Source organism: Ictidomys tridecemlineatus, chromosome 1 (genome assembly GCF_052094955.1).
Source record: "Ictidomys tridecemlineatus isolate mIctTri1 chromosome 1, mIctTri1.hap1, whole genome shotgun sequence".
NCBI classification, from domain to species: Eukaryota; Metazoa; Chordata; class Mammalia; order Rodentia; family Sciuridae; genus Ictidomys; species Ictidomys tridecemlineatus.
The window spans coordinates 215,968,650-215,989,666 of NC_135477.1; the positions used below are offsets into that span (position 1 = coordinate 215,968,650).

General features: G+C 45.1%; 2 long non-coding RNA genes and 1 pseudogene across 4 annotated transcripts in view; 2 read left to right on the top strand and 1 right to left on the bottom strand.

The window, feature by feature from the left end:
- LOC110597590 (uncharacterized) overlaps nt 1-21,017 on the bottom strand; it is a 149,266-nt gene that overhangs the window by 108,894 nt on the left and 19,355 nt on the right. The window contains exon 1 of one of the 3 annotated variants that reach the window (XR_013423415.1): nt 3,044-3,430. The exons of 1 other annotated variant lie outside the window; for it this stretch is intronic. This is a non-coding gene — a long non-coding RNA (uncharacterized LOC110597590). Of the gene's footprint in view, nt 1-3,043; nt 3,431-21,017 lie in introns of those variants that run through there. One more of the 3 variants, XR_005727964.2, reaches the window with a different exon arrangement.
- Nucleotides 5,229-12,581, top strand: LOC144365164 (uncharacterized). The gene is made up of 2 exons (XR_013423413.1): nt 5,229-5,612; nt 9,471-12,581. It is a non-coding gene; the product is annotated as an uncharacterized LOC144365164 (long non-coding RNA).
- Nucleotides 13,663-13,756, top strand: LOC120885961 (U6 spliceosomal RNA; annotated as a pseudogene).

Here is a 21,017-nt window from a genome sequence, read left to right on the forward strand (position 1 = left end):
AATAAATATTAAAAAATTCTCTTTCTCACTCTCTCTTTTTAAAAAAAAATAGTCTTCAACAGAAAAAAAAGGCCAGCCTGTTCTGATACAGATTCGCACATGATATTTTCTCCCCATCTCTGGAGCAGGATTTTCAGCAGCGATGTGGCTGCCCAGTGAGCCCTGTCCTCTGAGCTATGGGCAGGACACTGGATTCAAACCTCCTAGAGGAGGCTGATCTCACTTGGTACCTGCTGGCCAAGGTTGCATCCTGCTCTTCCCTGAAATGCCACCCATTAGACCAGTCATAATGAAGCCTGTCCCTGGATGTCAGTAGCACCAGCAAACATCTACTTCCCCTGAGAAGGGCAGGAGGGTTGAGATTGACAGACCAAGTGTAGATGCCAGTTAGAACATTTTTAATGATAGGAGAATGATAGTGAAAACTCTTTGAGAACAGAATTGTACTTAATGGCCCAATGTGTATTGAGAAAAATTCCCTGAGTAAAGTTATTGTGAAAGAATAAAAATGGGGCTGGGGTTGTAGCTCAGTGGTAGAGTGTTTGCCCAGCATGTGTGGGGCACTGGATTTAAGCCTCAGCACCTCATTGAAATAATTTTTTTTTAAAAAAAGGTATTGTGTCCATCTACAACTTTAAAAAATGTGCAATATGTCAAAATACACTCTACTTTATGTATATCTAAAAAGGAAAAAAAATAAGGAATAAAAATGATGACAAAGAAACATGTCCCAAGTGGAGTGGAGATTCTGGTGGCATGAAGGAGAGCTATGGGTGTTGGGGAGCAACTCAAACCCACTAGAAGGTTGAAAATTGAGGTGAAGATTCAGAGATATGTGGGACACCAGCCAGAAGTCTGATCCACTCTGAAGAGCCCAGGTGGGGAAGCTTCCGGGGGAGCCAGGGGTTGAGGACAGCACAGAAATGGCTGCTTAGGAAATGCTTGGTTACAGAGGCAGCTGCTTTACCCAGAAGACAGCAGCAAAGAGCCTGGCTGTCAGACAGGGGAGTCCTTAGTTCTCCGTAGACAAAGGTCAAATGCAGAGATGGTGGGAAGATGTAGAGGAAGCTGTGGACTAGCTCACTCAACATCCCTTCCAAACACCCCCTGGGACCTTCTGCGCTGCCCACTCTGAAAATGAGACTCAAAGCTACAAGCTTCTATTGTTCCTTTGCTTCTAGGGTTCCTCCACCCAGATGTTCACTCAGGAGCCCGGGTAAGTGGGTGAGAAGCAGGGCATAAGCTCTTGACTCCGCTGGAGAAACAGTGGTCCTGCAGTGGACATGGAGACTTGGTGTTCTCAGACACATCAGAGTTAGGGTCATTCTGGGAATGGGAATCATTTCTAGAAGCTCCAACTTAAACTGCATGCCTAGCCTTTCCAAAACGGTGTAGGCCAACTAATACCTGACCCATAATCCCCTCCTGTCTCAACGAGATGCATGATGCCTGTTGTCTCAGTTAGCACAGGTGGTGGCAGGCCTGGCCACTGGACACCCAAATGCGTCATGTTTTGAATCTCCGCCTCTATAAGACAAAATTATTTTCAGTGGTAATCAGACTTTATTCTTCATCTCGTGATTCATTCATTAGCTTTAGAAACAATAATTTTAAAGGAAAAAAATTTAATTTTAAGGATATTATTCAGGCAAACATTTCAGGTATGAACTAAAATTTGCATTTACTAAGTTTTAAACACAAATTTAAATTCCAAGTGGTCACATGAGGGAATGACAGAATTGAATTGAGATTATTTTTGTCCTGGTTTTGTAATCACAGCACCCTCACCCTTTATCAATTGTTTAAATGCCAGCATACCTAATGCCACAGGGGCTTTAGACACCTGCCGGGCTTCTAAGGCCAGCTTGAACCATCTAGAGCTACTCTTCCTCACAGGGAGTTCAAATTAACTTTCACATAGAAGATATTTATTAAAGAATAAGTAATTAAAATGTTCACGTCTGAAGCGTGTGTGTATACAGATGCATATGCACATATGTATATCTGAATATACATATATGTTAACATGTATAGAAACATATGTAAGTATACAATTAAAATTCAACAGTCACCACAGCAACTGTTTAGAAAGCGAACCAAAAAAAAAAAAATGTGGGGGGAGGATTATTTTATCACTGACATTGTTTAGAATTGCTGGCCTGGGGATAATAAAAAGCAGACTGACTGACAGTCGATTTTATTATTGGGTTTAAATCCTCTGCACATGCTGCAGCCCTAGATGGCGTGCACTGGGGAGGACACTCCTTCCCCCCAGCCTCTGGTGCTGTGGAACCCCACACTGAGAGGAAGCCGTGAGGTGAGCTGAGATACTAGGTACCACCACATTGCAGGTCGCTCAGCCTAATCCCCTCGTGATTCTGCAGACCCCCAACACTGATGACGTTTAAAGACCCTTCACACTTGCCTTTGGTGATGAGGAACTGAGGGCCCAAAGCTGCGGAAACCGTGGTGACGAGTTCTCGGTGGTGGAGTGACTCACCCACCCCACGAGATGGAAATGTGCGCTTCAGCAAAATTGAAAGTCATTTCACGTCATGAGGGCGCCCACAAATAGTCGAACCTGTAAATGTTAACTCTGCCAGTGCCAAAATTCTACCTTAACTTACACCCTTGGAGCCCTCCTTGGCCAGGTTCAGGAACTGCTGGAGAGAAGGCCTCCAGCAGAGGCAGGCTGCCCTGGCAAGGCCATGACACGGGGCACAGCCCGCAGTGACAGAGGCTTCTCTCTCATCCCCTCTGAATCCTGGTGGCTTTGAAATATGGAAGCTTTGTGAGGGCAAAGGCCAAATTTATGTCTAGTATTCCTCAAGGTACCCACTGGGACAAGTCTGAGGAAGGCGAATTCCCTACCCCTAGGGTGAGTGGAGCTTGTCCTTTCTCCTCTAGATGAGGAGTTTTTAACATAAAGGTACAGACTCTCAGAGGGTGGCTAAAAACAAAGCAGTTTTCTATCATGGCTTCCAAGATCCTATGGGAACCTAGGGAGAATGTCTCCCAAGACAAATGAGAAAGCAGTACTCACCACCACATTGGGACAGAGCACTGCACACTGGGGGACAAGATGCAGGGGGGCGGCGTCTGACTCACACCCACAGAGCCTCAGAAGACCGTGACCTTCCTCTAGAGAACAGCAAGCCAGATGCCCATGAGCAGCTTCCAAAGATTTTCCCAGCAGTCAGGGCTGCGTGCCAGTCTTCTTGCCTGGCACTGCCTGGGAGGGTGCCACCAGCACCCCATCCTGCAGGACCAGTACATGTGGTCCTGCCCTTACATGGAGTGGCCAGGCAGGAGGGGCCCGGCAGTCTAGCCTCATGGCTCGTGCCTAGGTGTCTGGGAGCAGGAGGACATGCACTGCTAATACAGCTTTGGCACCTAGAGAGACCGCTGTATTACTGTCAAGTGATGTCAGGCAGCCTTATATCTAAGGACTATGGGCCTTAATTACTCCAGAGAACAGCCTGGTAGCCAAACAAAGAGAGGCTTGTTACAAAGGCCTCTTTGTTGAAAGGGCCTTTGTCCCAGGGAGGGGATGGCTCCTGGCACCTCTTACCAGTCACCAGCCCAGCATGGGGAGGTCACACAAGTCTAACCAACCCTCGGGTATTTCAGAAGACCTATCATCAAGTCCCAGCTGGCTCTGAGTTGCTGGCTGTGGGATCTAGTGTAAATCACAGATCCTTTCAAAGCCCCCGTTTCCTTTTCTATGAAATGGAGATAATGGATGTGAATTTCACCTTCTTTTCCCCCCGTGCCCAAGCAGGGCACCCCTGGGGCTGTTGGAGGTGTGGGGCACCCTGGACTCATACCCTTGCACTGCTGAGCAGTATTTGTGCCTAGTACTGTGGCAGGCAAAATCAATGTCTCCCCACCCTCAGTCATCCCACCTGCAGTAAACACACAGGTAATAAGAACAGGAATGTGTTGGTGCTGGATATGTCTCCTCTTTCCTTCCCAAGACCCAAACCTCCTGTCAGAAATGAGAGGCAGAAACTCGCCTCCCACCTGGAAGGCCAACAGGATAGCTATTCCTTCCCCTCACTGCCTAGAGACGGAGAATCAGGCTGGACCCACAACTGGCCAAGCCAGCACACCCACCCTGAACCTGGAATTGGGGCATGAGACGGAAGCTCAAGGAAGAAGGAAACTCCTGGTGATACTAGTGGAGAGGAGAGTACCAGGCAGTGAGGAGGGCCTTGGGCACAGTCCTCACAGCCTGTTCTGGGAGGGTGGGGGGTTTGGGGGCTAGACTATTCCTCCCAACCCCTTGCTGCCTTTCTGAGCTTGGTTCTCCACCCTCCTGCCAATTCTGTAAGCTACAGAATTGCCTTCCAGTACATTCTTTCTCTTCTTAAATGAACCAGCCTTGGAGACTTATGGTTTGCAACCAAGAGTTCTGCCTAATACTGTGAAAGATACAGTCAGGGAGGAAGTCATCCAAGATCTCCAGAGTTTTTTTTAAAAAAATGTCCTTATACAAATATATTTATTGCAGCTTCACTTAAAACTGTGGAAACTGAAAAGAGCTTATAGCTGATAGTCGTGACATGGTTAAATGAACTCTGTTTCCTTGGCTTGGTAAAGTGCAATCATCAGAGTAATGGGTATAAAGATGATAGGGTGACAAGAGGCCCTCATGAGGTAGACTGATGAGTGGCAACAGGACAAGAAATCGAATGTACAAGATATTTGACACCCCTCCCAACCCAGCCAAGACTGTATGCTCCCTAAGGAGCCAGACTTTTATCTTTCTTATTCAGAGTCTCAGCTAGCCCCCTGGCAACAGTAGGCACTCAACTAATATTTATGGGATGAATGAATGAGTAGATGCACTATACCCAGGGGAGGTGTAGGGAAATACCTTTAAACACTACTCATGACTATTATGGGCTAGTCAGAATTTTTAAAGTCCTTTTTTTCTTTCCTCAATTTCCAGCTTTTCCCATCATGCCCTTTTATCCATTTTCCTGAGAAGAAAAGAAAAAAGTTTTTCTTATTCTAAACCACTGGTAGGTGACCCAACTTCCCCTAATATTTATGTACCCTCTCCTGAGACCTAAAATGCAACCAAGCAGGGTGATAAGGGCAAAGGAAAATTTGCTCCCCTTGCCAAGGGGAAATGCTCAGCCAGAGCAATCCATTAAGGGGCCTGGCTCTGCGGCGGAGTAAACACCGCCTTCCTGTGGGCAGCAAGTGCCGAGTGACCTTCACAGCCCACAGCCGGAGCCTGCAGCAAGAGAGTCTGTCTGGGGCGATGCAGCGTCGCCAGGTGCCCTGGCCAAGTCAAAGGCCGGCCGCCCGGCTCTCCTGTCATCTCTGCTTGTCATCATGGGGCTTTGTCACTCGTCCTCGCACACCACAGAGCCTGGATAATGGCAGATTCCATCGCCAGAAGGAGTTCAAAGGAATCGACTGCCCCATCAGATTGGCATTCAGCTGAGGCTGCCACCAGCTTAGCAAGTGGGATCCTGTCCCACCTCTGAATGACTAAGCAGGGACATGGAGGAGTCAGCACTCTGCTGAAGTCAGGAGGTTGGCTTCAGGCGGCCCTGAGCTCTCGCAGCAGGAGAGGAAAGAGGATTTTAACCAGCCAGGTGAGCCATAAGGAAATGAAATCTGCTGGCCGTGGACACCTGCTAAGACCACCACCAGCTTGCGCTCGCTGTGATAGATTCCCCCTCTCTCTCTTTACACACACACACACACACACACACACACACACACACATTTTCATTATGATAAAATCCATCAATCATACAAAGGGAAACTCTGGACATGGAGAAAAGGAGATGCACACAAAAGCACACACCTGCAAAGGCTCCGATTCACTAACTTCATGCCCTTTTCTTTCCTACAGCCATCACTTCCCCTTCTCCTGTCAAAACATGCTCTGTCCTGGTTTGATTCAACCCAGGGCTACCAGACCCAGGATCTAGGACACACCCTGTGGCATGTTTTGCTCTTTGTAAAGGGGAGCCCGCAGTGCAGTACCAGCTGGGTGGCAGCCTCCTCTAGGCTCAGTTCCCAGCCCTGCAGGGTCTTTTCTTCAAACTCTGAAAGTGCCCCTCCTTCAAATTCTGGGTCCCAGCTCTGTGTGATCCCTCCTCCACGCTGCAGAGGCAACTGCCCCAGACGTCTGTGTTCTGCTGTGCTGGACCCTCCTGGAAGTAGCCGGTGTCTAACAACCCCAGCCTTTTGCCTTTGCCTCTTCAGCCCATGGGGCCATACCTGCTTCCACAGTAGCTATCTCTGAAGTACCTCAGGATTCCGTTTTTAGCCTTTTTGAACTGCTAATGTTGGTTTAATTAATTCCCTTTATTAAATTCTCCCTGCTAAAGTAACTATCATGATCCACTCCTCATCTTAATAATGTTTATGTGATCGAAAGATTCTTTGGAGTAGTATTAACAGTTTTGGTTTCCTGGGTTAGTTTCACTGTATAAAGTTTAAACCAAGACTCATCCTATTTTTCCAATGATGCTTTAATTTCATAATCATCATATGTGTGTGTCTTCCTGATTGGACGCTTACTGATATCAGAAAAACTAGTAGGAAAAAAAATGTGTCTAGTGGAATCTGCCCATTCATGAAGACAAGTTTCCAGGGTTTTGATGGAGTGATCCACCTCCTCCTCCCCAAGGGTGGGGAAGAGCTTTTCATCTGTCATGTTCAAATGGTACTTCCCAAGGAACTGTGTTCAAAACCTAATTGGAAGTTACCACCCACCAAGCTGTTCAAGTCATTGACCTTTTCTCACTTAGAGTATAAGGAGTTTTATGTACAGTTAAACAGAAAAGGGGCACGTGTCCTTGAACATAGCCAGGGGTTCCAGAAGAAAGAAAAGAAACAAATTCTGAAGAAAGAGGGTCTCAGTAAGGAAAAGAAGACCCAACTGGAGAAGAAAATGCCATAGAACAAATACACAGAAGGAGTTAAGCAACCCAACTCTTCCTAAAGACCAAAGGGAGGCCACCACACTGGAAATCAGGAGAGGGAGGTCTATTAAAATCACAGGTGGTTGCAATAACCACACATACATTCAGTGCTGAATTTCCAATCCCTATCTCCTTACTTTGGGAGCAATTAGTCTCGGGTGAAAAATTGCACTTGCAGCTAATTGCACCTGCAATTACCTACTTCCGGGTGCAATTAGCCACTTGAACCTAATTCTGAGTGTGCAAGTGTTTAATTGCATATGTGAGGAGGTGATTCCAGACACAGTTAGTTGTGCCCTCAGTCTTTGCACCTGCAACTAATTGTGACTAATAAAACAAGTCTCCATACAAGTCAGGTTGAAGGCACATATGGTGACCCTGTTTAGGGAACCAAGAATTGGATTGGTTGAGCTGATAGACGTACAAGTGTACTAATGGGAACAAAGGGACAAATAGTTAAAATTGTCATTCTTTGGATGTATGATAACATTATCCACATCCCTTCATACATTCATGCTCCTCCTGGGCTATGGAATATCAACTCAGCTGATTAAAGGCAGTACCCTGTCCTGGCTGGCATAAATATTTGCAAAGATAGCAGTAACACTTCTGCTGACACTGAGGAACAGCCATAAAGTGAAGGTCAGGACTACATTGCAGCCAAATCCCCATTTTTTGGTTTAACTCTGATGAGAGGGGTCAAAAACACTCAAGTACCAGGTATTTGTTGAATACCTATGTACTACTATGTGCTAAGTCCCATAGCGAATCCAGAGATCAATAGTCATGGCTCCTGCCTTCAATTTCCTGTCGGTTCCACAAATAATTATTGAATACCTACCATCTGCTTGGCATGTCAAAGTGCTCATGAGTTTATTGGGAAAATCCATTTATTCTGTCTTTCTACAAATATTTATATATCAAGCCCTCATAGAACTTAGATTTAAGTTGGGAAGATAGATGTTAAATAACTATTTACTCAATTAATATCCTCACTGCAGGGGCTAGGAGAGTGCATGATTAAGGCCTGCCCTGGGCTGAACATTTAGGTTAGGATTCTCAAAGGCATTTGTGCCTGAGCTGATTTAAGATATAGCTAGAAAGAGAGTTAGGGAGAGAGGACCCCAGGCAGAGGGAACAAAGGTTCTGAGACAGAAAGGAACATGCCAGCACTGAGAATAGGAAGAAGAGCAGAGTAAGAGGGAGAGGGGCTGAAGTTTATGTAATAGGCAGAGGAGGTCCTCCAAAATACCCAAAAACTTGCCCCAGGAGAGAACTGATGACCCCATCAAAATGAAGGCATTGTGTGTCTATCAACAGTAGCCAAGTGGGAGTCCTGATGTGAGATATTTTTTGCCTCTCTTGCTCTTATCTCACCAATACCCATTTGGACCTTGGAAGAGCTAGAGAGAGATGAGATAGAGGGAAGATCAAACAGCAAACTACTCCCTCCTTCCCAACTGTGCACAATCCTGAGCTTCAGCTAAGGTGAGCAACTGTGATTTGGAAGTGAGATTGAAGTTTTGCAATAAACTTGAAACTTAATCTCCTTATCAAAATTGTTCTAATAGTTGGGAGCAATTCAAAAAGCTATAGATCTGTGTGAGAAGTCTCTTCAGGATGAGACACAGGAACTCACCTGAGCGGGTTTGAAGGCTAAGTGGGAGAACCACTCAGTGAGGAAGGATTCCCATAACCCTCCAGAGCTGAGGTCAGAAAAGGCAGGAAGGAGCTGGGCATAGTGGTACACAGCTGTAATCCCAGTGGCTCAGGAGGCTGAGGCAGGAGGATCACGAGTCAAAGCCAACCTGAGCAACTTAGCAAGGCACTAAGCAACCCTGTCTCTAAATAAAATACAAAAAAAAAAAAGGCTGGGGATGTGATTCAGTAGTTGAGTGCCCCTGAGTTCAATCTCCAGTACCAGAAAGAAAGAAAGAAAAAGAGGGCGGGGGAAGGAGGGAGGGAGGGAGGAAGAGAGAGAGAGAGGAAGAAGAAGGAGGAGGAGGAGGAGGAGGAGGAGAAGGAGGCAGGGAGGGGAGGGGAGGGGACAGGAGGGGAGAAAGGAAAAGAAAACAAAGAAAATGCAGGAAGCTTCCATAGAGATAAGAAGAACCCAGAAGATTTGTATGGAGATGAGGGACCAGTCACTGTAGGAAGAGAATGTGGAAAACATGGGGAATGGAGGCCATTCTCTCCAGGTGGGAAACCCCAGAAACTTGGCCTGGTTGGAGTACTGATGTGAGGTATGAGAAGTGGAGTCAGGTAGGACATGGGCTAAATCCCAGAAGGAACACTTGAAAGGTGGGCAGTGGGAGTTAGGAGTCAGGAGTCTCGGATGGGCATTTTTCCAGCAGCAAAAATGACTTGGCTTCATGCTAAAATGAAGGATCACGTGATGAGCTCCCATCCAGGGCTGAAATTATGTCTTGTTTCCTCTCTTTCCTCCCTGTGTGTTGTCTTGGGGTTGGAGGGGGATGTGAAAGTCATCATGGTGAGGACATTCCCTTCTTTTCCCAGCTCCTTCCTCCATGCCTGGCCAAGATGGAACCTGTGGGGGTGGTCAAGTTTTGGAGGGAGAGTAGTAGAATCTCCTCTTTTTCTACCATCTCTCCTGTGGCACAGACTGGTTGGTCACCATCACTCAGCAACTCCTTCCTCAACACCCAGGAGGACCGAGTTCACAGCACCCCCACAGTCAGGTTTCGGTCCTGCAGCTGGAATCTTGACAAGAGGTCACCCTAACATTCCACACCCTCTGCGCTTCCTCCCCCCTCCCCCCGCCAGTGCATGAGCAAGGGACACGAAGGACCTTGAGATGATGGAGGCACAGGCTGCCAAGAAATCTGTATCCCTCCTTGGAACTGGTCCACAAGGGCTGCATCTGACCTCAGCACTGGCAGGAGAGGCTTGGTGAAGCCGCTGGATGTGGACCTCACTGGTCACTGCAGTGCAGCCTCACCCGTCTGAACATGTCTACCCCTACTCCAGCGTCCCTGACCTTCTCACTGCCTCCCATTGCACTCTTCCCACAACTCCTTGGCTTCTGGCATCTTCTTGAAGCAGAGTTTCACAGTTCCAGCAGAGGTTGGGGGGGAAGGCCCACCCCAGGGAAGACTCTGGGCTTTCTCCTCAGGCCCACAGCACACCTCCACTTGCCCTGGCCTCCCGCTTCCTGCAGTCTCTTCCTCCACCTGTTCTCTCAGGTGCCTTCTCCTCAGCTGAACTGACCCTTTTCAGAGAAGACGGCTGTCACCCATGCACAGCCACTCACCGCCACAGCGCTCTCCTCGGCTGCCTCTGAAACACTCCTTGACTCATGAAAACTCTGTTTCTTGTCTTTCTCCCTGTAGGATGTCCTATGCAGGAGAACCAGGGTCAGGTTTTATGTGTTCCAGTTCCTTTAATGCCAGTAAATGCTTTCACCTTCTCAAAAGGGATAGGTGAATGAATGAATGAATGAATGAGTGAATGTCCATATTCCCACCTCCAGACCATCTCATCCCTTTACAAATGAGAAAATTGACCCTTTCCCCAGAAAAGAGGAAACAAAAGCAGCAGAGGCAACTCTACTGTGCTGGAATGCTGAACTTGGATGTGATTTATTCAAATGAAAACTCTGGGGGAATTGTTTCAGAGGGATCCATAAAACAAATGTCATTTTCACCTGGAGAACTCACCCAACCTTCTAACCAATTTCAAATATAGTTCTTTAATGCAGATTTGACAAATTTGAAATCTCTTACACAAAGCCATTTATCATCTAATATGTGCCTGCCCTGCGCCACAGTTTAAGTTATAGCTTTTTAATGGGGTAAAACATTTCTATAAAATCATCAAGATACCTTAAACCAAAACTGCCTATAAGAAATTGATGAGCTTCAAGCATTGATTCAGCCCCTGGAAACATCACCCTGGCCATTGGCACCGCGGGCACTTCTAATAAAAGCAGCTAAGGAGGTATAATGAATATCTAATGAACCATTTTGTATGTCAATGTGGTTTCTCGAACTGGAAATAAATCAATGAGCCTTACAAAATGCATATTTTAGTGGTATATTCATAAACAATAATCTTGTTTTTCTATCATGACTTGAGTGTCATTCTTTTTATAACACCACTGAAGAATTTATTATATACATCCGTAGCCCAGAGCTCCAACAGGGAGGGCAACTTAGTCCATGTGTGATTTTTACAATGTCCTTGTGTGTGGAAGCTTCAAGGGTCACAGAGGTCAACCATCTAGTAGCAAACAGGGCATGAGAATTCTAACTCATAAACAAGGTTATGGAAGCGTCCATGAATACACCGCCAGGAGAAGCCCCGATCAAGTACTGTGGGCTACACAAAGGAGAACACTGTGACAACCCCGTCTCCCAGGCACTGCAGCTAGCCTTCTGGGCACAGTCAGCCAGAGGCAGCCTGTAACACAGGACTGGAACTAGCTCCTCTGGTAACAGCCTTCTAGTGTGTGCACCTAGCTCCTGCCAAGGGTTTTAGCTGGGCTGTCCCATCCACTTCCTTAACTGGAAATGGGGTAGTTGCTTCCCCTCCTGTTGGCTGAGACCCTGTGACCCAAAGCTGCCTCTCTATCTCAGTGACTTCCCTTCTAGATGCCAAATATAGCCATCCCTTTCCCGACTCACAAAAATTCCAGTCAGACTGCTGTACACAGTGACAGACGGCCAGAGAGCATCTCACCGGCCCAGCCCACAGCCAAAAATAACAGCCACTTGGTTAACATAGGCTGGGGACTTTTTTTTTTTTTCCTATTGTTGGGACTTTGTTGGGAGTTAACTTTTTTAGTTTTGTCTTGTTTTTGTCTTTGGAAAGTAAACCAAGTAAATGAAGACGTTGCTACATCCACTTCCCACAAGAGACTCAGGGGTTTCGTTCAGCCAGGGTGGGTCCTGACCAGGAAGGCATTCACCTCTGAAGTCTCCCCGAGGCCTACACAGAAGGAGAGGCAGGCAAGGGTTTCTCCTCCCCACTCTGTCCAGCACTGCTTCCTGCATGGCCCAGGTCATGCTGGAACCTCACCAACAGGCTCCTCCTTCAGTCTAGCTGCATGAAGTCTGGAGGAGACCCTGCTGCAGGCCAGGTGGGGACCTTTGTGTGCCTCTACCCATAATACACCTGAGCTGCAGCCAGGCAACTGTCAGCTGAGTGTGAGTACTCAGATGATTTAAATTATTAATTTATTTCTTTAAAAGTAGACAGTATTCAACAACAACCAAGCCCACTTTTGATCTGTTTCATGTACATAAGGCTCTTGTCAACCCCGTCTTTTTGCAGGCCAACACACACATCTTATTAAGTCTTACCTAGCGGGTGACATTAAAATGAAGCATCCTAAAGAGATCGAGGCAAGGGAAAGATGATTTTCTCCATGCCCTGTTTCCAAATGCAATGAATAATAAGCAATTTTGCAAAACTATAACCTTCAATTGTTGGAACATCTTTGTACTTTTGTTCTTCAAAGGCAGAATGTTTTCTGGCATTATGTTGCCACCTGAGAAATAAAAACATTCCTTCAATTTCTCCATATGCAAGCATATCACACAAATATATCTCATTTCTTGTCATGTTGTATGCTGTCCCAGAATCAATAAATAATTTATGCATTTCTCAGCTCCTCTGTAAATGTGCGCATGTGTGTGTGTGTGTGTGTGCACACACACACCTATAATCTTCTATGTACTAGTGTCAGTAATGTCTTCTATATTAACAGAAAACAAGCAACCTCTTGGGTATTTCTCTACCATGAAATTAACTTTGCATCTTATCCAATATATGAGCAAAAAGTGATAACAGGTCCCTGTTCTTTACAGGAAACTAAGTGCTAATCTGCAAAAGGTGTTGTGCTAAGAATTTCATGTAGCATGTATTCTGAAATTGCTGTCTCCCCACTCCCAACCAGGAAGGTGTTTATTACTCCAGGACTACTTAGACTGTGGAGGGAACACAACTCCTTAAGTTTCAACTTGTTCTATTTAAGTTGCTTTTTCTTCGCTTCCCCCTGGATATTTATCATGCTTGTCATTAAGAATGGCTTCTGAGCATCTAACAGTGCCAAGCGTGGCGCCAGGTGCATGTGGTTGGCAGTCCTCACCTCCACTGCTGTCCACAGGCTCCAACTTGGATCTAAGCATGTCATCCTTCACACCCACATGGCAGCAGCATCTTGGGGTGACACCAACATGGGGACTAGCAGCAGGTGCAGACACGAGGACAGCAGCTGCTATGGGCAAAGTCATGTGACTGCACCTGGCACCTGCTTGTCTCTGTTCTGCCACCTCTCCCCACCCATCTCCCCATTTGGAAAGCTTTTGTGTTTCACTGATGTTGTGAACGAGCCACAGGAATGATAGAATCATAGAGGAAGGGATCCTAAAGATAATCTTGTCTAACTTACTCATTTGAAAGATAAGGAAATGGAGGCCCTGAGGGGTTAAGTTCCTTAGCCAAGTTCATGCAGGTGGTTGTAGGCAGAGCAAAGACCAGAATTTAAGTACAGTATTTAACTCACTTTCCAGTGCTTTTGCTACTATGTCAGTGACTTCCTGAGAGTTGTTAATATAATCCACGTGACCCACCACAGGTACATACATGTAACTAACACAAACATTTCCAAAAACAGTACTTACCTTTACTATGTGACACACTTTCATATTTTCCATTATAATAGGTTCATGTTAAAATATTCTGGAGCTTGCTTAGCAGCATGTACACTAAAATTGGAACAATACAAGGAAGACTAGCAGGGCCCCTTCACAAAGAGAACGTGCAAATTTTTCCATATTTTTTGTGCATTTACCAAATGGTACTTTTCTTTCCAGGGATAATATTTATAGGTATTCAATCCTATGGTTTGTATTTCTCCTAATTAGATACATCTACTGAATGTGTAAGAAGGTGGGGGCTGGGTTAGATAAAGCACAAGGTCCCTTCTAGTTCTAACCCATCACATGCTTGATCTGGAACTATCTTACTGTCTAATCTGCCCTCGATCCTGAAAGGTAGAATGATATATAAGAGAGAATACTGGACATAAAGTCAAGACCTAGCTTCTTTCTGGTCCGGGCTCCACCAACTACTAAAGGTGTTCATTTAGGCGAGTTTCCTGTGGGTTCTGTTATCTCATCTGCAAGCTCTAGCTGTTGCTAATTGTCAAAGTTCTGAGAAGTAAATGAAATAATGCAAATTAAAGTAATAAAAATCTCTCTACACAAGTCTTGTCCTGGAATAGCAATGATGTTAAATTCTCACATTTCAAAGAAATACAGTATCTCAAGATGTTTCTGGATTCTCATCAAAACACCTGCATAATGTATTATGAATACATTTGGTAGAAGAAAGAAAAACTATGCCCTGAAACTCACTCATTTTGAAATACTTTCTGCAGGTGTTTGAAGAAGAGGGGTTGACCCTAAATCTTGAGGCTATTCAGCCTCAAAAAAGTAGAAGATATTGTGCCCAGAGATGATGCCATGCCCTTGAAAGGGAACTATGATGAGTCTCAACTTGAAAAACATTCAGGAAAGCTTGATTCTAGTGAATAGAAAGAAGAAGAGCTGAATGGACAGTCTGCAAAACAGTCTCAGAGGGCACGGGCACACTGGAGGCCAGGGGGACAAGCCAGGCTGAGCTAGTGGAAGGGAGCTGAGGAGACGCTGAGTGGGGCTCTCGCTGATGAGGAAGAAAGCTCTTCCAGGAAGAGGCTGGGCTTGGTTTCAGGGCACCCCCTCTTTGCACAGGCTAATTTCAATGAATAACTATTAAAAAAATGGAGATAGAAATTATTTGTTAAGACATTCAGAATGCCTGCAACGACCTTGCCAGGAATGAAAGTCTGAAGGGCGCTCTCCAGCTGAGAACGCGGTGCAAAGCCAAGGAGCCCTGGGTGTGAAGCCTGGAGGTTTTGGGGCAGGGTGGGAGAGGCATCTGGAGCTGGCTGAGGTGGGCGGGGCTGCCGCCTGCGGTAGACAGCGCACAAGTTGTCATGCAGATCCTAAAGAGGAGAAGGACCCTGGCATGGGCGGAGTGGGTGGAGGTGACATGGGAGGTGGCTGTGTTCTGATTCTTAAAATAGTGCGTTATCACTATTCATGAACGGGTTGCAGGAGTCGTGTTTCTCACCAATAATCTCTGAGAAATCACTTGAGGGAAAAACAAAACAAAACCAAAAAAAAAAAAAAAAGAGAGAGAAAGAAAAGGTTATGGGTTTCAGTTATGGGTTCCAGTTGATAAAGTCTATGAAGGTTATAGCTGTCATTGTCCATGCCTACAGATAACTTACTTTGTGTTTTTGAATGAAAAGACATTTGTACATTCCTTAAAAAAAAAAAAAAAAAAAGGCTCTGCTCACAAAATCAATTCCACAACCTTCCAAGCAAACAATCTGGAAACAGTGCACCTGTGGGGTGACAGGTGGTGAAGGGCACCCCCTCTCCTCCCACAGCCTCCCACATCTGCCCTGATCTTCCCTGGCACTGGCTCCACAGCATCTCATTGCAAGGACTTTCCCAGTGTCCTCTGGAACCTTCATCCCAAGGTGAGCAACCCCCTCGACCTTGGTGGGGGACAGGAGGAGAGAGAAACGTCCTTTCTCTTCCTATTTCTACTCCAGCAGAGCTCTCACGGGCCACAGCCAGTCCCACCCCACTTTTCCCCCAGAGGAGGCACCTCACCCTCCCCTTCTCCCAGGCCCTTCATGCAAATCCCCCTTCTCTTCCTTGTGCCTTCTGCTTGCCCATCCCTAGCCTGGATCTTCCCCTCACAGGTTGATACCTTCTTTTCTATTCTAGATCTTGCCATTGCCTCAGGCACTTGCACAAGCCACACGTTCCTTCCACTCACCTTCAATCCCCCCTTCCCCAGCCTCACTTTGGAATCACCTGGAGTTGTGCCACTTTTCCTTTGCTCTGTGATCACAACTCACTCTCCTGCAGTCCCTGTTCCTGGAAATCCTCTAGACCTGACTTTCTGTCTCCTTGAGCCCCTCCACCTCCACCGAGATCTCTCACTCCTTATAGTTTTGCTTCTTTCCACTTCCAGGCTGGACTCGAGGGTCCAGCCTTTCAACCGTACTCTGAATGATACGCTAAACAAACGGTCTAGGAATTGTTCCATGATACACATTCAACAGCGAAGTGAAAAAAATAACGAAGCACATATTCTCAACATTCTTTTTTTATTCATAAATTGCATTAATGGACTTTTTTTATATTTTAAAAGACATCACAAGAACAGAACAGTGTAAAATGACCAAGAGTGAAACAGGTAAATAAGTATTTTGGTATTCTCTGCCCATTCCCATTGGATCATCTTAGGCAACCTCTGATGGTATCCACACCCCAGTTTGGGAACCACAATCCTAAACCCTATCCCTCTCTTCTCCCTATGTCATATCCACCCTGAGAAGCCACCCCTGGACCCATCTAACCATGTTCTCTGCCAAGTGGTGGAATAGTGCCAGAAGACCAGCTCTATCCCAGTTAACTTCTCTGGACATATTCTTTGAGTTCACAGAAATGTCACTGTTGGTCCTCAAGGGACAACAGGCAAGCCATCTGCAAGAAAACATCTTTCATCTTTATCACAATGCCCGGCATTTGCCAGTGATCCACAAATGTTCTATGCATCAAGTTCTGTGCACATGTAGCATTTACATCCTGCTGGCTGCAGGTTATCAAGACCAGAACACCAAAGAGAAATACCAACATGTCAGGAAGTCCCTGCTGAGCACATGCTTAGATCTGAAGCGGAGTGAGTGTCACTTAACCATTCCAACACCCCTAGCCAGTCATTGTGACCCAAATAATAGACATATCATCGTGGGTTCCAACTTAGCCTTCAGAAACCAGACATATCACCGTGGGTTCCAACTTAGCCTTGTCCAAGGTAACTGAGCCTTGTCTATTCTAGAGTTGCTATGAAGGTGGAAAATAGGACCCCTCCACACAATCTTCTCTTTACCAAAATTCTTGCAGCAACACTGGCTCAGGGCACAGCTGCACCCCTACTTCCTTCAGATTCCCCCTCATGAAGGATTCCTGTACTAGAAGGAAGAGATGATCAGAAGAGTGACAGGTCTTAAAGGAGCTGCCTGAGGCTTAACCAGGATTTAAGCCACCAGGTTAAGCCCTTAGGAGAGGCGCTGGTCAGAGTACAGGAGACTATTGTGACCATTGGGACAGACAGACAGACACACACACACACACACACACACACACACATACACACACAATGGCCACATGGAGATGCAGCCCCAGGTAAGAGGGTCTTGAAACTGCTCCACACTGTCTTAGAGGGTAGCAATGATTGCACCAAAATTTCCTCACTTCCTATCAGTTCTCTTTCTCCCTTTCCTCATCCAATGTTTCCTAACAACTTGTCCATACACTGACTCTCTGCATCTTTAACTTATGGCTCAATATAAATGCAGATTCCTGGGCCTCATCCCAGATGGATTGAATCAGCAACTCTAAAACTGCCCAGGAATCTGCATTTAAACATTGTTTTGCCTGTTAACATTTGAGAACCATGAAAAAAAAAAAGTATCTTCTCTGTTCTTTTCAACCTTGCATCCTTAATCCATGGCCAACATTTCCCCTCTGCCCTCTGTCCTCCAGGAAGAACCTGGAAAGAATTAGGATTACCATGGTTTTCTTCTGGGCTAAGACTATTCCCTTATTGTGTCTTGACTTTAATCTATGACAGTTCCTCACTTGGTCCTCCTAGATGCTCTGCCTGCTTCACTGAATTTAGCCTATGTGCACAATATGAAAACTGGGAAAACCTGAGAACTTAATACATGGAATTCCAGTAGAGTTGCCTAGAGGAAACCCAGTGAATCGGGTAGCTTATAATTGGGTCTAATTTTGATCTGTTTTGGGCCGAGGCCACCATCAACTAGTAGGGCTCTACTGATAGACTTACAAAGATGCTAAACAAGAGATAGGAATAGTAAAGACATTTTGCCATCTACCTACCTCCCGGGGTTGGGGTATAAATTAGAAGTGACTCTGACCATGAAGTATGCTAACCTTAGAGAAAATTATCTGAACCATCTTTCCACTCACAGAATTTCTGCAGCACCAGTCTCGGTGCAGCTTTGACGGGTGAGCTATTTTAGTATGAGAACAAGTAGAGTTATTGTTATCTCTGCTCTGAATCAAAGATAAAAAGAAAACGTGAGGGGGGGGAGAGGATAATAGAGAGAAAGAATGGGGTGAGATACAGAAATACAGAAAAGCAGGAAGGACTTCAGATACCAAAAGAAAAGGAGCCAGGTGCTCCACACAATGAAGTAACCAAGGGCCCCGTTTGTGAATCAAAATCACCACGGACTCCTCAGGAGCCATAGTGACAGTCCCTCCCTTTGAATCTCACAGGATTCTGGAGGGACAAAGACAGCATGATTCACGTCAAAGAGCTTCCTAAATGGTGAAGTGTGATCCACCAGGTGTTGGTGTGGACTCCCTATCTGTGACCAAGCAGCTACTACGTCTTCCCAACAGCCCCGCCCAAAGACTCCGCTCACCATAGACCCAAAGGCAGCTTAAATAGTAAAAGCCTCCTCCATCAAGGGAGATACAAGGGACCTTCTCCCAGGGCCGGAGATTACCTAGGGAGCTCAATGAGGGTGCTATTTTAGCAAGAAACCAAAAAATGAGGAAAGACTATGCCCTTGAAACATACTGCCTAGCTGTTTAAACAAACAGCCCAGAGGATGGTGGGAGCTCCACGCATTTTAAGATGCTCATGCATATTTATTTGGAAATCAGCAGGGCCCAAGCCACAGCTTCCTTCCTGCATCTGCCTTGTCAGCATGAAAGATTTGCTCCCATAGGCACCTCGAGCTCCTTCTGGGGCTCTCCTTCTCCTCTGGGACTGAGATGACACGTTTACCCCACCACTTAATGTGTTGACAGTCTTTAGTTCCTATTTCTGCCTCCCTCCTCTTAACAGTTAAGGCTGACTAAAGGTGAGCGTGTCTCCAGGACCTTACCACTAGAGGGAGGCAGAGAGCAAAAAGGGCTAAACATTTCCACTGGAAAGAATGGAGTCCCCTCACATCCCTCTCTCCTTCAAGCCCAGAAGCTGCCAGGCTTCCTAGCACTTGCCAATCCACTGAAACAAACATCTCACCTTCCTTAGTATAGTTCCTTAGTAAACTTATTTTCTTCTTTATCAAGTTTGGATAGAAAACAAAACAATTAATTTAAAAAGCAGCGCACAAGAACCTAAACATTATTTATGTCTCTAATTATCTCATTCTAGTGGGTATTTTAGTCCCTGTCTGGTCAGGACATTAATTATCTTCATAACTACAGCAAAAGTTAAATAATAAGCACCCAAGGCTACAGCACTACTGTAATGTGCAAGCTTAAATGAACTTATAAATTTTATTAATGGATGCTTTATACAACTCCATATATTATAAATCAAACAAGAAACCTATTTCTATCTTTTGAGGGTATGGTGAAAAAGCTTTAACATTATTGAGGATAATTTTTATTAAGTTTAAAACTCTCTTTCTTTTTTTTTCAGTAATGAGACTGTTATGAGGATAATTTAATCTAGTTTGTCATGAGGCACCCCGGCTTGTTAAATAAGTTAATAAATGACTGTGCATTAATCAAAGTGACAAAGCTATGAAGAGCTGGGGATGGGAGACAATTCTGGTGATAGTATTAATTAGTATTTAATTAGAAACTTAGGGCCCATAAATAAAAAAAAATCATGGTAAAGACATTTATGCAAATTGCTTGGAGCCTGCAGAGGAGTTAGCTTTGCTTTAAAGAAACATGATTTTTTTCTAGCATACTGTACATCACAGCACCATGGCCACATCACGTGGCTCCAACGAGCTCTTCTTTTGTTTCCAATTTGTTCCAATTACAGGCCTGTAAACTCGAATCATTCTTTGGACTGTGTCGATTGAAATGTAGAGTTTCCACGATTTCTGCTGGGTGTTCTTTATTTTCTTCTTAATAAAGAAATGTTTTAAAGACATGGAAAAAGAGTTTAGGATTCTTCTCCTGCTCTTTTAATTAAGATGTGTGCCACCATTTTCCAAGAACAATTGTGGATGCCATTTGGAACACAAACAATGCCTCCTTTTTCCAAACCTGGTGCTCTGTAGCTGGGTTTCGTACGTTATATTACACCGAAGATGAAGTAGGTGAAACTGCCATCATTTTTATGATAATCACAGCACTTTTACCTTTTCTTTCAATAACATATTTTGATAAATGGGCAATTTTTGATGGCCCAAAAGGATAATAACCATTTGCTTCTGAACGTCACTACTCTCCTAAGGTACATGTCCCCCCTTTTCAACCTTTATTATTTGTTGCATTTATTCAAGAAAGGTTATCCACAGTAAAACTGCTTTTTCTATTCAACAGTCTATCTCTGTCATGGTTCATTTATGTGTGAGCATGACGGACTGAAACCCGTATTATCCACAGCTGACAAGTGTCAGGGCGACAGTTCAATCAGCCCTTCCTGGAGATGACGCCCAGGGCCCCGTGTTTGAAGTAGGACAATAAAGCAGGGGACACAATCAGGGGCAAACGGATCTAGTCCCTGTACATAAAGGGGATTCTGCCTAATAACATAGAGTGGTTTTTTTTTTTTTCTGTCTCAAAACACATTAGTCCTTAAACAGTGACTTAGCCCTTAAGAAAACCTGTGACTGACATGAAAATGCTGAAGTTTTAACGCGGTTGGTTTATCCATAACCTCATGGGGCTGCTTCTTTGTGCACGCTGGTTTTGTCAAAGTCAGAAAAAATAATGTATTCAGCGTCTGATCATTTTTAGGGAGTTGTTTGAATGGGATTTTAAGTCAGACATTCTGATGTTGACACAGGGATCATTTTCTTGTCCTTTTGTTTTACATTTGTGGAGCAGATCATTTGCATCAGCTAATAAAATTAAAGCTCCAAAATGCATACAAAAGCCAGCTCCCTTCAGCAACCCTCCTCAATTCCCTCCGAGAGCCAAGTAAGCAGAGTAGCCAGGCGTGTTTCTTTACATGATGTGTCTCTGGAACACA